Consider the following 14,189-nt stretch of genomic DNA (forward strand, 5'->3'; position numbering starts at 1 on the left):
GGAGGACTCTTAACCTCTGCCATACTGTGGTGTAGGTAAGAACTTAACATGTTAGACTCTTCATACTATTTTGGGTACTTACCTGTGCTTTCATTATAGTCTGTTTCCTCATCTTGGATTTACTACGTGATTGTTAGTACTTACATTGTCTATCATTTTACTTAGTTGCAGCACAGTGCCTGATATGTAGTGAACTCATATCAGACCTCTTCTACCGTCCTGCCATGGAGCTTGCATTTCCTACATGCAGTCAATTTCTTCAGGTAACTACAGTTCTGCATTTATTGAGCAGCTGGCATATAACAGGCCCCGAGATAGATTTGCTAGTGGACGAGACACAGGTTTTGTTCTCATGGAGCATATGTGATAAAAGGAGTGGAATTTTTAAAAGTTTTATCAGTGTGGGACTAAATATATGGTAGATAACGTGAGAGGAGAATGTGCTCTAGATATGGAAGTCAGGGAATATCTTCCAGACATAGAAGAGAAGAAGCTAGTTCTGCAAAAAGGAGAGAAAAGTTTTCGGGGGGAATAGTATGTGCAAAGGTCCTGAAGCAGAAAATGGGTGGTTTGGGGAATTAAATGTATTGAAAGAAGATTTGTATATCTGTAGCATGGATTCAATGGGAAGAAGAGCTGGAGTGGCACGGAGCTGGGTTTTATGTATAATGGTAATGGCATCTGAATACTTTGATTATAGTGTGGGGAAATTAATTTGTAGAGAGGCCAGAGTAAAAGCAGAAACTCAAGAGGTGGTACAGCCTGGAAGGGCAGTAAGCTAGTAATGGAGAAAAGAGGGTGGATTTGGGATGTATTTTTAAACCAAATTTGTACAGAATTGGTAGACCTCAGGAATTTGATGTGGAAGGTGAGGAAACAGAACGATGACTTCTACCTAGGTTTGAGGCCAAATTACTGCAATGGGAAGCTTAAGAGGGAAAATAGGTTGGAAGATGGAGAAGGTGACTGAACTCAAAAGTTCCATCCTGAACATGGTAGATAGTAGATAGGTGAGTTGGAAGCCATGAAAGAGATCTAACGAAGCTAGAGATTAACTTAGTTCTTATGTAAAGGTGATGTAAATCCATAAAAGTTCAAGTGTGGGAAATAAGTGGGTCCAACACCAAGCCTTATTCATGCCTAGTGTTTAAAGTTTGGGTTAAAAAAGGAGCAACCAGTCAAATAGGAAGTCCTGTAGAAAGTAGAGTTGTGGAAGCCAGGGCTCTCAGAGGAGAGTGATGTTGAATGAGTTGAACATAAGGATTGAAAAATATTAATTGGATTTAGCAAGAATGTTGTTAGGCAGTAGGCAGCATTAATTTAGTGCCTATAGTTAGACATTAACAGTCACTTTACAGAAGAATGACTTTATTTGGGTTTTTCACTAAAGAAGATATACTGTGGGACATTGGAGAGCTAAATTTAAATGACAGCAGGGATGAGGAAAGATCAAAGTCATGGGGCAAGCATAGAGAGCATTTTCCTAGAGTGATAGAAAAGATTCTGGAAAACCAGTGAAGATGTAGGAAAGTCCTTAAGGGGTAAGTGGGAAATGATAAAAAAATTCTTTGCCTTTTCTAAAATTTTGCTTATGAGTAGTCCTGTGGGGATGATAAATAGAATTATGTTGAATTTTAATGCTTCTGAATGAAGACTTGTCAGGAGATGAAAGCAAAGTTCAATTAGTAGACGTAGAACTATAGAATGATGATAGTAGGCTGAAGTGATCAATGACAGTGCCCAGTGCTGACCACTGGCTGCATCTCATGACTTCATTGCTCCTAAAAGGATTTATTGTCATTGATCATGTGACATACTGGCTTAAAACTGTTTAGGGTTGTCATAAAATCACAGGTTCATATAAGACACCTGAAGGCAAATAGGTGCAAAGAAAAAGGAAAACTGAGGGTAAGGCAGGAAGAATAACAGAGTCATGTATATGTGGGGAGAATCTGCATAAAATCGGCAAGGACCTGAGAGAAGGCTGAATTTGTCTATGAAAGGATGGAGATATGAATAATATCAGTCTAAACTGAAAATAGCTTGATCAGTATCTCTAATTTGCTCTCTAATAGCATTTTACTCTAAATAAACTAATATTAATGATTCAAGATCAGAAATTCTGTTTAGCTATAAAGTACTATGCCTTTTAAGGAACCAGTTATTAAATTAAATGATTACCTACCATAGGCTTTTTATATATAATCATTTGAGAGCTCATCTAGCATTTTCCATTTTCAAAGCATTTTATGAACTATTTATAAACTGCATATAGTTTTAACATCTAAATGCTCTAGTTAATTGGTATAACACACAGGTGCCTACAAAATCTCTGTAGAGATAAAAAGGTATATATATGAAAAGTCCATTCAGTACATTCTGACCCAGAGGATCTTACATTTCAGGAAATAGGAGAGCATATCAAGTTCTATGGCCCACAATTCCCCAGCCTTCTTTTTGTTTCCCTTAAACATGTTATTAAAATTGTAGCTAGTCTCCAGATCACTGGACAAAAGTCATCATTTGTGGTTAGTTAGCATAATTTTAGAGTCAAAGACAATCTTTGTAAAATCCTTCCAACAGGACTCCTACGAAGTTTACCTGAGTCCACTAGTCTGCTTTCAAATACTTATAAAGATCCCAAATTTAGCCCTTTGAGCTCATTTTAATGTTGGTTTTTCTTTTGCTATTTTGAAACTTTATACTGTGCCAGTAGGGTTAATGTGTTGTCTACATTTTTTTCCATAATGAAATTTCTTCCAAACCTACATTATTAGATCCCTATACAACAAATAGGTTCATAGTAGTGGCACAGTCCTGAGAAATGGTAGAGAAAAGAATATAAAATTGGTCTGTCCTAAAAAGTCTTATGTGGTTTTGGAGAGAGAAGACAGATTATACACATGAAAAAAAAAAATTGCATTTATGATGAACTGCTGTAATGTTCAGTGTAGAATATTATGTGCTAAACACAGAATAGTGTCTCACTGAGAGACACTATTGAAGCAAAGATTGATTCATGACTAGCCCTCTGCCACCACTGTGCTAGGCACTGGAAATAGCAAACAAAACAGGCATAGTCTGCCTTCTAGTAATTCATGGTGTGTTGAAGTTGGCAGACTTGTAAAATAGTGTTCCAAGATAAATGGTTTCCTCTTTCCCAGTGTAAAGGAGCCATTTAAGATTCTTGAGCTGCAAAATTGCATAAAGATTTTGGCGGGGGGGGCGGGGGGGTTGTCCCATGCCTGTGCAGAATGGATGAGTGCAAGGAAGCACTGGGAGACAGCAGTGAATTAGGGGGCGTTTGTAATAGTCCAAGAGTAATGTCACGAGGCAGAGTTGCAGAAATGGAGGTAAAAGGATGAATACCAAAAAAAAAAAAAAGGACTAAAAAAGAATTAAAATGACTTTGAGACAGATTCTGTATAGGGGTAAAGGTAATGAAATGGTTGAAAATGGCCCAATACAAATGTCTTTGACCTCTGTTTCCCTACCATCCCCTCACAACCAAAACCAGAATAGCAGGATTTACTATCTCCACCCCAACCTCTCCTTGCTAATGGGAGCCAGAGGGTGCAACCACCTTTCCTTAACTCATTTCCCCACCCATGTCAGAAGAATTCACATATTAGTTAATGACATGAATCCAGGGCTTCAGATGTGAAAGTTAGAGATGGGAAGAGGCAGTCAGGGCAGTAAGCTGACTGACTTTTATGACTATCTGCCTTCACCAACTTGCTCTCCTCATTCATTCATTCATTCCATAAATAATGTTGAGCACATACCATATTGAGACACATTTAGAGATACAACAGAACAAGTTGCCCACATGCAGTTTGTTTTCTAGTGGCAGAGATAAAAAAGAAATGTATAAATATATAATGTAATTTAAGGTAATGATATAAATAGGAAGTAAAAGAATGATGGGGGTGAGAAGGTATTGAGACATTGAGTAGTTAAGAAAGGCCTTTCTGAAAAGGTGGCATTTGAACAGAGGAATAACAGACCAAGAATAAAGGAGCACCTGCCCAGAATTTTCTAAAACATAAACCTGGATTATTTAGCATAGAAAAAACAAAATTACTAAACTTTTTAAAGGAATAAACTTTCAGCATTGTGTATGGGTGGTTTTTATTAGTACCTAGATTTCTATCACTTTTTAACCTTATGTTTTCACCTAATAATTATAAAAAAGAATATTGAGTTCCTGTGTGAGACACTAGGATACTGTAGGAGTTTTGGATTGGCTAATATACACGTGTATTAGGGTAGTTGAGTTTATTTTAACTGGCGCTTTTTTGTGTGTATTTTTGAGAAAAGTATTATCTTTCTTAGAAGCAGAAGTTGATGTGCTTGGGATCCTGCACATCTTTTCAGGCTAAATAACTGCTCCTGTAGTATAGGAGCTAAGAGGTTGCACTATTAAAATCACATTGCTTGGGTTTTGGCCCTAGACTTTTTAGCTCTATGTCCTTGGACATGCTGTTTGACCTCTTTGTGTCTCAGTCTCTTCATCTGTAAGATTGAGATAATAATACCACATAGGGAAGCTATGACTATTAATTTAGAAAATATATTCAAAGTGCTTAGGCTATTATCTTTCCCATGTGCTCTCAATCAGTGTAGCTATTGTTATTATATCATTAACTGTCAGACAAGCTGGTTTTGTTTATTTTCTTCTAGGTGAAAACTTGAAAACAAAAAAATTTTAGTAACCTTTATTATTTTTGTTATCTCTAGCCGAAGCAGCAGAATATAAATTTGTGGACCCCAGTATGGAATGTTATCAGTATGCCAAGGCCATTGCTTTTAAGATAGTTTAAAATAGCATTCCTATTAATAGGATCTAGATAAAAATCAAAGGTAAATGGAGTGGGTTTCTCATCTTCACAAAAATTAATATTCTGATGGAACATTTATATTCTTGAGCTTTAAGGCAAAGGGTAAGCAGGAAGGAAAAGCAAGTTCCATAGCAAATGGATACCTGGTTTGGTGCCAAAATATCTGAATATTGCTTTGATTGGTGTGGCTCAGTTGGTTGGGTGTTGTCCTGAAAAGCGATTCCCCATCAGGGCACATACCTGGGTTGCTGGTTCAGTCCCCAGTTGGGGTGTGTACCAGAGGGAACTAATGGATGTTTTTCTCTAATAGTGATGTTTCTCTCCCTCTCTTTCTCCCTCCCTTCCCCCCTCTCTCTAAAACTAAGTAAATAAATAAAAACAAAATATCTGAATATTGGTAGGAAGCCAGGACTTATGCTAGGTCAGCTAAGCATAAAATTGCATAAAATATATTTGTTGATAATTTTATCTAATCATACTAATATATTTGTTATACAAGGCACTTAAAATATGTCCAAAAGAAAAGCTACCTGTTTTCTAAATTTACCATGCTAACCTGGATCAGACCTCAGAAAAATTGTATGTAATGCCTCAAACAATGCTATTAAATGGGTTCCAAGAGAAAATCAAACTGCTGGGACCATCTAATCAGACAGACTGAACCACCAGGTGGCTTAAACAACAGTTTGAGTGTTGTTTGTTTTCTTTTTCAAGGGTGAAAGAGGCTTTCTGTTTAAGGGCTTCTCAAGACAATACTGTGTGGAGGTGAAGGGTAAGGACTCAAGTCAGAGGGCCTGTCTCCCACATTCCTAACTTGTGAGCGTGGGAGAGTGACTTAACCTTTATAAGCCTCAGTTTCCTTATCTGTAAAATTGGACTAGTAGAAACACCTACTTTGTAGGGTTGTTGTGAAGACTAAGTGAAATAAAGCACTTAGGACAATGCCTAGTATTGTATATTTAAATGCACAAATATTAGCTGTTGCTATTATTGCTGTTACAATATATTGATTACTATTTAAGCCAATTAATGGTGGTTGGAATTGTAGCCTTTATAGTACTGGTTATGCCTCATTATCCACAGCAGCCCTCAAGGCTGGCTGGCTCCAACTGGTCTCTGTCCACATCACCACCTGTGACTGTCTGCCATACTTGCCTTCTCACTTCTTTCATATTGATATATGCCTAACTTGTTTCTGTTTCAGAGCCTTGGTCTTTGCTTTTTACCTACATCTGTACATGGCCTGTGCCTTTTCAACATTATTTATTCAGAAAGACCATCCTTGATCACTGTATGAGCTATCCATTGCTGTATAACAAATTGTCCTAAAATTTAGTGGCTGAAAAAAAAATTCTTACAGTTTCTGTGGGTCAGGAATCTGGTTGGACTGTAGCTAGATGATTGTGACTCAGTATCTCACAAGACTACAATCAGTGTCATCTGGGCTGCAATCATCTCAAGACTTGACTGTGGGATATTTCATGTCTAAGTTCATTCACATGGGGTTGCCTCATGCCATAGCATCTGGTTTCCCCCAGATCAAGTGATCCAGGAAAGAGAAAGAGAACTCAGAAGGAAGCCACGGTCTTTTTTATATCCTAGTCTCAGAAGGGCATCTCATCACGTCTGCTGTATTCTGTTTGTTAGAAGTCAGTAGGTCCAAGTCGACTACACTGTGGATGGATTTTACAAGGGTATAAATACCAGGAGATCCTTAGGAGCATCTTGGAGGCTGCTGAACACAATTGCCTTCCTCAAATGGCGGGTGCACCTACATTCAAACCACCATTTTCTGTGCCTGACCTTGCTTCACACCTTTATGGTACTCACCATTAACTGACATTATGTTATGTATTATAGGTTTGTTGTCTGATTCCACTTAAATATAGACTCCCTGAGGGCAAGGGTTTCATCCTTTTTTGTCTGTGTATCCATAGCACTTAAAACCCTACTAGGCACAGAGCAGGGCTTCATTAGTATTTATTCAATGAAAGAATGAATGACTGATTGTCAGTGTCGGTATGACTGATGCAATAGGGAGGACAGACTGAAGAGGACTAATTTATAATGACATTAGTTTGTGTGCTCATCAGATGACATTTGCATGCTCACTCACCACATTAATAAGCTTTGAGAAGAAAAAAAAATTTTGTGAGGCAATGAAGCACACCTTTCCTGTGGTTTCCATGGGAGAGTAAGCCATATTATAGAACCTTGATAAAGGTGGTTATACTTTGGAATCTATTTCATTAATGTCTTCTCTCTCTCTAAGGCTATCTTATGTCTTCTTTCTTAGGCTCTCTATCTCCAAGAGCCTTTATACTGCCATCCCTACCACCTTTATCCCATGCTACATTTGTTACCTTTGCTCCTGTTAGTCTAAAATGAAAGGTAGCATATTGCTCACTTGAAGTTGAAAAAAAAAGACATTTTTGTTTTGCAGCAGCAGCAATATGAAACGATGCAATGACACTGATTATCCTAGGCATCTGGTCTGCACAGAATTCCAGTAGGGGAAAAGTTGTAGGGTTATTGTTTTGGGTACCATGAGGTAGAATTCAAAGGATTTGACTCAAAAGGTTTGCTGTTTTGCCAATGCCAAATAATACATTCATTTCCAGACCCACTGTCCGATAAGTTGATGCCATTTATTACAAAAGTAGCATTGCTGTGGAAAAATATGGAATATGTGCATTTTTTCAGCAGCTCTTTTGAAGTCCTGCTGTGTCCCAGATACTAGGCATGCAAAGATGCATTTCATTTGGTTCCTGCCTTCATAGTTTGCAATCAGGTTGGGCCAAAGAACTGTGAACACAGGCGTCATTTTTTCTAGCTCTTCCACCTTGTTTAACATTATAGCCCCTCCCCCAACACCTTCATCTTGCAATGTATACAGCCCCTAGAACAGTGCCTGACTCAACAGTTCAGATGCTCAAAAAATACTTATGAGTGAATAAATAGTTGTTTTTTCAATTGATATCCTAAGAGCTGAATTTGAATTTGAAAGGCAGAAATAACTATTCTATAAGCTTTGGAGTTGAAAACCACAAATTTGTGATGGCAGGTCTTTAGCTCCATAGTCTGTCACATATAAATGACAACAGTCTGGGACTTTCAGGGAGGAGACAGACTTAGGAATTTGTTTAGCTAAAAGTGGTCATGACTGGAGCTGGCAAAGATCCAGTGCCAAAGGAGCAGCCTGCACAGTGGGAACTTAGTGAACCTTACAGATGGATCTGTTAGGGGTCTGTGAGTACAGAGAGGTAACCTGAGTTAAGAAGAGGTGGCTGAGCTAACTAACCTGAGCCAAGTTTGGCTATCAGTATATCTGTACTCTACTTTGTACTTATTGTATACCCTGCTATGCTTTGTACTTATTATATAGTTTCAGATTTGGGGAGTTCATGGGTCAATAATATTTCAAAAAATAAAATCTAATAGGGTGAACTGTGTATGCTTACTTAGGTTTTATTTTGCCCTTAAAAATGCACTTTACCTTGTTTTGGAAGAAAATTGTCAGAAATCCCATCTTTATATGGCCTGATAGTAGGTAAAGGCCTCTAGTGTGTTTTCTACCACAACCAGGCAAGCAGTTCTGACAGTGTCTGCCTGGAGATAACACAGATCTTACAGGTTATAGGCTTAGTCCTATAAGACCTCATACCACCCCCCACACACCCCCTAGACCCTTCAGAGGCAAATCTTTGAAGTCCAGGTTGTTGCCTGTGCTTGTGGGAAATTGGCTATAACTTGGAGATTCCCATGACCCCCTCTTCCAGATCAATTAATTTGCTAGAGCAGCTCAGGGAACTTAGAGAAATATCTACTTAGGTTTATTAGTATATAATAAAGGATACAGATGACCAGCCAGATGAAGAGGTACATAGGGCAAAGTATGTGGGATAGGGTGTAGAGTTTTTTTTATGCTCTCTCTTCCCAATTCTCCCCATGTTCACCAACCGTGAAGCTTTCAGCACCCCATCCTTTGGGGTTTTTAAGGAGGCTTCATTAAGTCAATGGTCATTGACCATTGGTGACTGAACTCAATTCTCAGCTCCTCCCCTCTCTGCTGCAGATCAGGGGATGGGACTGAAAGTTCCATCCCTTCGATCACCTGGTTGGTTCCCTGACAACCAGTCCATAGTTAGGTTACCAAGGGGCTTTCCTAAAGTCACTAGTAACATAACAAAAAAAACAACTTTATCACTCTGATCAGTTTCTTTGAATTTTCTCCTGAGCATTTCATCCATAACTCTCAATTTCTCACTGCCGTGTTTGGTAAATTACATGGGATCTCAGGATGAATTTTAGTTGGAACTCAGAGTATTACATATCACTGAGATTCTTCACCTAAAAATTATTTCAGACCCTGGTTTGCTTGCTAACTCTGTCCTGCCTACTTAAATGTAAATCCTGGTGTTTGGAATACTTTACAGGGTTTTTATTCAAAAGTGATTAAAATTGGGGATGTAAGCATCTATTATCATCTCTTTCCCTGAAGTTGAAAAATAAAGAGTACAATCATCATGTTCTATGTCAAAGTAAATGAGTTGGATTATGTTCTGCATCAGACTTATAATCTAAACTTTCCAGATTTGGTTCTAGAGGTTTTTTTGTGCTTTTTGTTTATTTGTTTACATGGCAAAGATTACATGTTTTCCTTAAGTGGATGGGAAAATTGGGGATTCTAGGGCCTTACGATTAGATACTATTCTGCTGAAAATGTCTGTCTTTCAAAGTGTCAGCCTACAGGTGTGTCTCTGCCTGCTGCCCAGACTTGTAGCAAGCAAGCCAAGAGTTCCCTTTCTATTTTCTTGTTGTAGGATGTTGGTCCCCATCAGAAAGCACTGCTTCAGAACAAGCCAGGACATGAGGAAGCCAACTGGGCTTATTCTTAGTCAAAAGCAGACAGCTTAACAGATATGTAACTGTGACTATTACAGTAAGAAGACTGATTCCCCTAGTGAAGTGGGAAAAAACCAGTTCAATCCTGCTTCAAGGTAGATAGTTGTTTTTTTGTTTTTTGTTTTTTTTTTTTGGTTGTTTTTTTTGTTTTTTTTTCGCATTTATAGAAAAGGAAATGGGTAGGTTTGCAAAAGTTAAGAAACCAGCTTAAGGTTATACAGCTTCTTAGTAGACATGAACCCAAGCATGCCTGACTTTTTAATAGGCTTAGCTTTTAATGTCCACAATATTGCCTATGTTACCTCCCTCAGGTACATATGAAGATATGAAAGCTTTGCCAGGCATATTCTCCAAAGAGTTCAATTTGAATTGACCGATACGTCTTGTTTATGGCTAAGTTCAGGTTGAAACATGTTGGAAATGGGGCTGCTTTTTATACATCTTAACCATGAAAAGAGTCAATGAGTTAGTATCTGGTTAAGAACCCAGATATGGGTTTACTAGTACTTCATTCATAAAAATATCATTTTCCATACTAGTAAACTCCATTCTTTCCTTGCATATCATAGTAAAAAGAGTCTTGTAAATACTTGGACTTGGGACCTCTCTGGAACACTGATTGTGTAGGAATTCATGTAGAAGTTTGGTATATGGCACAATTTCTATCAGGTAAATGCTAAGGGAGAATTGTGAACTTAGGGATTGACTACTCCAAGTCAGTTGTGAAAGTATGGTCCCAAACATTTGTATTAACACAGTGCCCTTTTTGTAAGTATTAGACTGTTAGACCTTGAGGCAGGCCCAGTTATGCTGTTTGGGTAATAAGGATGATCTGTCGCTTCAAATTTCCCCCACTTTCTCAGTTGGGTGTCCGTTCCATGTATAACACAGTCTAAATTCTTCATTAGCATTGCTCCAGCTAGTCCAATTGCATCTGCAAGCATGGGTTGTGTGTCAGTGGTAAACAAGATGGTTCTAACATGTGTAGCAACCTAAAGCATAGCAATAATACAGGGACAGAAGATTGTGTTTAAGGTTTTTGGCATGTTGTAAAATGAATCATGAAACATTTGCTTCAGAACATGCTTTCATATTTCCTTTCTTGGTTATATCATAACATGTCAGTAATTGAACACCTGAATAGTAAAGTCTGCTTCAGAGTATGCTGGTTCTTGACTGTGTTGCATCTGGCTTCTGATGCCCAAGTCACCAATTGTATTACTCTCTGTGGTTACTTTCTTTTGGCAATTGATATGTTGATGTGATATACACTTAAAGGTTGGATTGATCAGTAATGGAATTTTTCATGCTTTGGACTTTTCTCCTGTAGTGGTTAGTTAGTCTGATGTGCTGGCTCTTTCCCTTCAGTTATCTCTGCAGCCTTTCTAGTGGTCCCTTCAGTGCTGCTGAATTTAGCATCTATAAGAATATGTTTGCATTGCATCAGAGCTCTATTGTTACCAAACCAAAAAAGGGGGATTGTCTACCTGCCACAGAAAAAGCCAAACCCATGAGGCAGGTACTGATGTAAAAGAAAAGAGGTTTTTATTCAGGTTCTGCGCTATTTGGGAGAGTGGTGGACTCCCTGTCTCGAAGCTGATCTCCTCCACAAAACCAAGACAAAGTCCAGTCATCCTCAGCAAGACCAAAACATAAGCCAGTTGCCCAGAGTTCCTGCTTCATTTTAAAGTACCGTCTTTTGGAGTCCACAGGCAGCTGCTAAGCAGTCATCCAGGTAGCTTAGCTTGTTCCCAGCTACTTCCTGTTTCAGGCTCCCTGGAAGCCATGGGCCATGAGGCTGTTGGAGCCACAAGGTCGCGTGTTCCTGGGAGAGAGTACACAAACGCAACTGGCAAATGCATGATCAAGTGGGCAAAAGAGTAAGAGAGGCTCCCTCCTGAAGGCCCATGGAGAGAACAGGCTAGGCCACCAACCAAGTGCAGATCATGAGCAAAGAGCCATAGCAAGAGAGCCTTCTTTGTTCCCCTGTGGTTTTCTCAAAATAACCAATCAACTAACCAAACTTTTGGGAGCTTCAGGTGGGTCCACCTCCCATCCACCAAGCTAGATTGGCAGGCCTTTTTGGTCCAGCATCTCCCCCTGTGCTGTTTTGATTTCTATGATGCATGTGTCTGCCTTCCCCTGGCCCCACACTCCATCTGGTATGGTGGGGCTTTTCATACACTCAGTGTAAGAATCCCTGCATCTTGGCTAGTTGGGGATACTCCCTTGACTCTGTAGGTCTTGGGGCTGCCCAGCTTCCTCCTGCCTTAGGGCCTCTAGCCACAATACTGGGGCTCCGTCTCAGGGCAAACGCTCCACTGCAGCTGAGCCCAACCACTGCTCCCACTGGGGGAGGAGGCGGGGGCCCTGCCAGTCTTGACACAAATGAAAAAATAGCTTCAGTGGGCTGATGAGACTTTCTGCTGAGTAGGCCATTCTTGGGGCTGAGAGCCAAATACTCTGAAGCATTGTTTAGGACAGTCTGCAGAGAACTGCACCTCATTTGTACGAAATAAAGCTCTTTTTAGATTGAGAGTATAGTTTACAGTCCATGCTTTTGGTGAGGTGGTTTTCTGGTTTGTGGTATGTTTATCAAAGGATAGAATGTCAAACTTCAGCCCTGATTAAAGGAAGCCATAGAGGCCAACTTTAGAGGCTTCATATTGCAATATTTCCTTTTATACAATTATTATGTTTTTTATCCTTTTTTTGAATTAGAATTAGAGTCAGAATTTTATTTGACATTTCTGTCATATTCTTGTCCTTTACTAAATTCAAGTAGCCACCATGTTAGCTTTTCTCTGTTGTGATATTGGCTCCTTTCTTCACCCATCTTCCTAGACTTTAAACATTTTTTTTTGCAGTTTTCTTTACATCAGTTTTGTTCTTCAAAGTATCTGTCCTTTTCAGGATATCACAAAATACTTTCATTAAGTTAAAGAGCTCAATAGTTATTTTGACTTTATACTCTTTGGTTTTTATTTCTCCCAACTGACATTTCATGTAGACATGAATCAATTGACCTATCAAACAGATATACTGTTGCTGGCATGGTGTTATTCATGGGCTTTTCTAGTTAGAGTTTACTATTTCTGAGTTAGTTCTCTGTCATCCGCATTTCACCTCCACAAAATTTTTTTTAGTAATAGATGCTTTTCTGCGTAACTTACATAAAATTTACCATGGCACATTTAATGAGAGGTCTTATAATATGAACTGAAATGAATCACTGTATTTTCTGGGTGGCTCCTTAATCAGGATTTAAGAATGATTATTTGTAAAAATACTACTTTGAACATGAGGCCATTTCATTATGAGGTCTTTCCTGTGGTGAGATGTGTTATGAACTGAGAAACAAGGTTTTCTTCTAAGAGCTAAACTAGTATGAATCAGCCCACATATTAACTGTTACCTGAAGAAGTTATCTCTCTGTAAAAATGGCCCACCTTCAGAGGTTACCTAGAAAAGGGTAGCTGTGGACATGTGAGAATGGGTGAAGGGATCTTGTCATAAATACAAATAAGTACAGTAAAATATTGCTGCCATTAACATACATATAAACACATATATATGCAACTATGTATGTATTTGTTCAGTTTACCTTCAATAAGGGTGAGAATTGTGGTTTCAAACAATTCCTACATATAAAGCATCTTTAAATTAGTTTCCTTTAAACTGAACTGAGATCCCCATTCATTCTCTGTAAGAACTGGGCCATTCTTACAGAGAGATAACTTCTTCAGGTAACAGTTAATATGTGGGCTGATTGATACTAGTTTAGCTCTTAGAAGAAAACCTTATTTCTCAGTTCATAACACATCTCACCATAGGAAAGACCTCACAATGAAATGGCCTCATGTTCAAAGTAGTATTTTTACAAATAATTATTCTTAAATATATCTTTGCCTGCCTCGCTCACTAGACTGGGCATCTTTAAGGGTTGGGGTCATCCCTTTTAATACAGCTACAGGGTTAACTAAGTGTAAGGGTTAGTTAAGGTCCTGGGTTCACATCACAGCCCATCACTTACTGGCTATTGTGGCCTTGGTAAGTTTCTTAACTTTCTCTTATTTTCTTCTTATCTCTTTGTCTGTAAAATAACAGTTACATAGAGGAATTGTAAGAAGTAAGTACATAGGCACGGTTGCCATTATTTTTCATAATATCTCTAGTGGTGCATATTAAGTGCTTATTATATTGATAGTCAAAGGAGAATTTTCTTAAATCTGGGCAAGAAAAGCAGCCCCCTATGTATACAAATATGAATAGGTTCCTCTGTCACTGGGGATCCGGTGCTCAGTGCAATTCACAACCCAAGAAACACCCTCCTCATGTTTTGACCTGCATCCTTGAATAAAAGTTTGGATATGTGGAGACTGGTGGGTTTACCACTGTTGACTTGGAGCTGATACTGCTTTAGAATACAGGAAGGATTTGAGC

The 14,189-nt window shown here is 38.7% G+C and overlaps 1 protein-coding gene across 1 annotated transcript in view; it reads left to right on the plus strand.

Annotated features, from left to right (window-relative positions):
* The window catches only part of LOC123822661 (protein POLR1D), a 42,545-nt gene that overhangs the window by 2,405 nt on the left and 25,951 nt on the right, over window positions 1-14,189 (plus strand). The window lies entirely within an intron of this gene.

Source organism: Phyllostomus hastatus, unplaced genomic scaffold (assembly GCF_019186645.2).
Source record: "Phyllostomus hastatus isolate PE091 unplaced genomic scaffold, TTU_PhHast_1.1 phas_contig_41, whole genome shotgun sequence".
In the NCBI taxonomy this organism is placed as follows: Eukaryota; Metazoa; Chordata; class Mammalia; order Chiroptera; family Phyllostomidae; genus Phyllostomus; species Phyllostomus hastatus.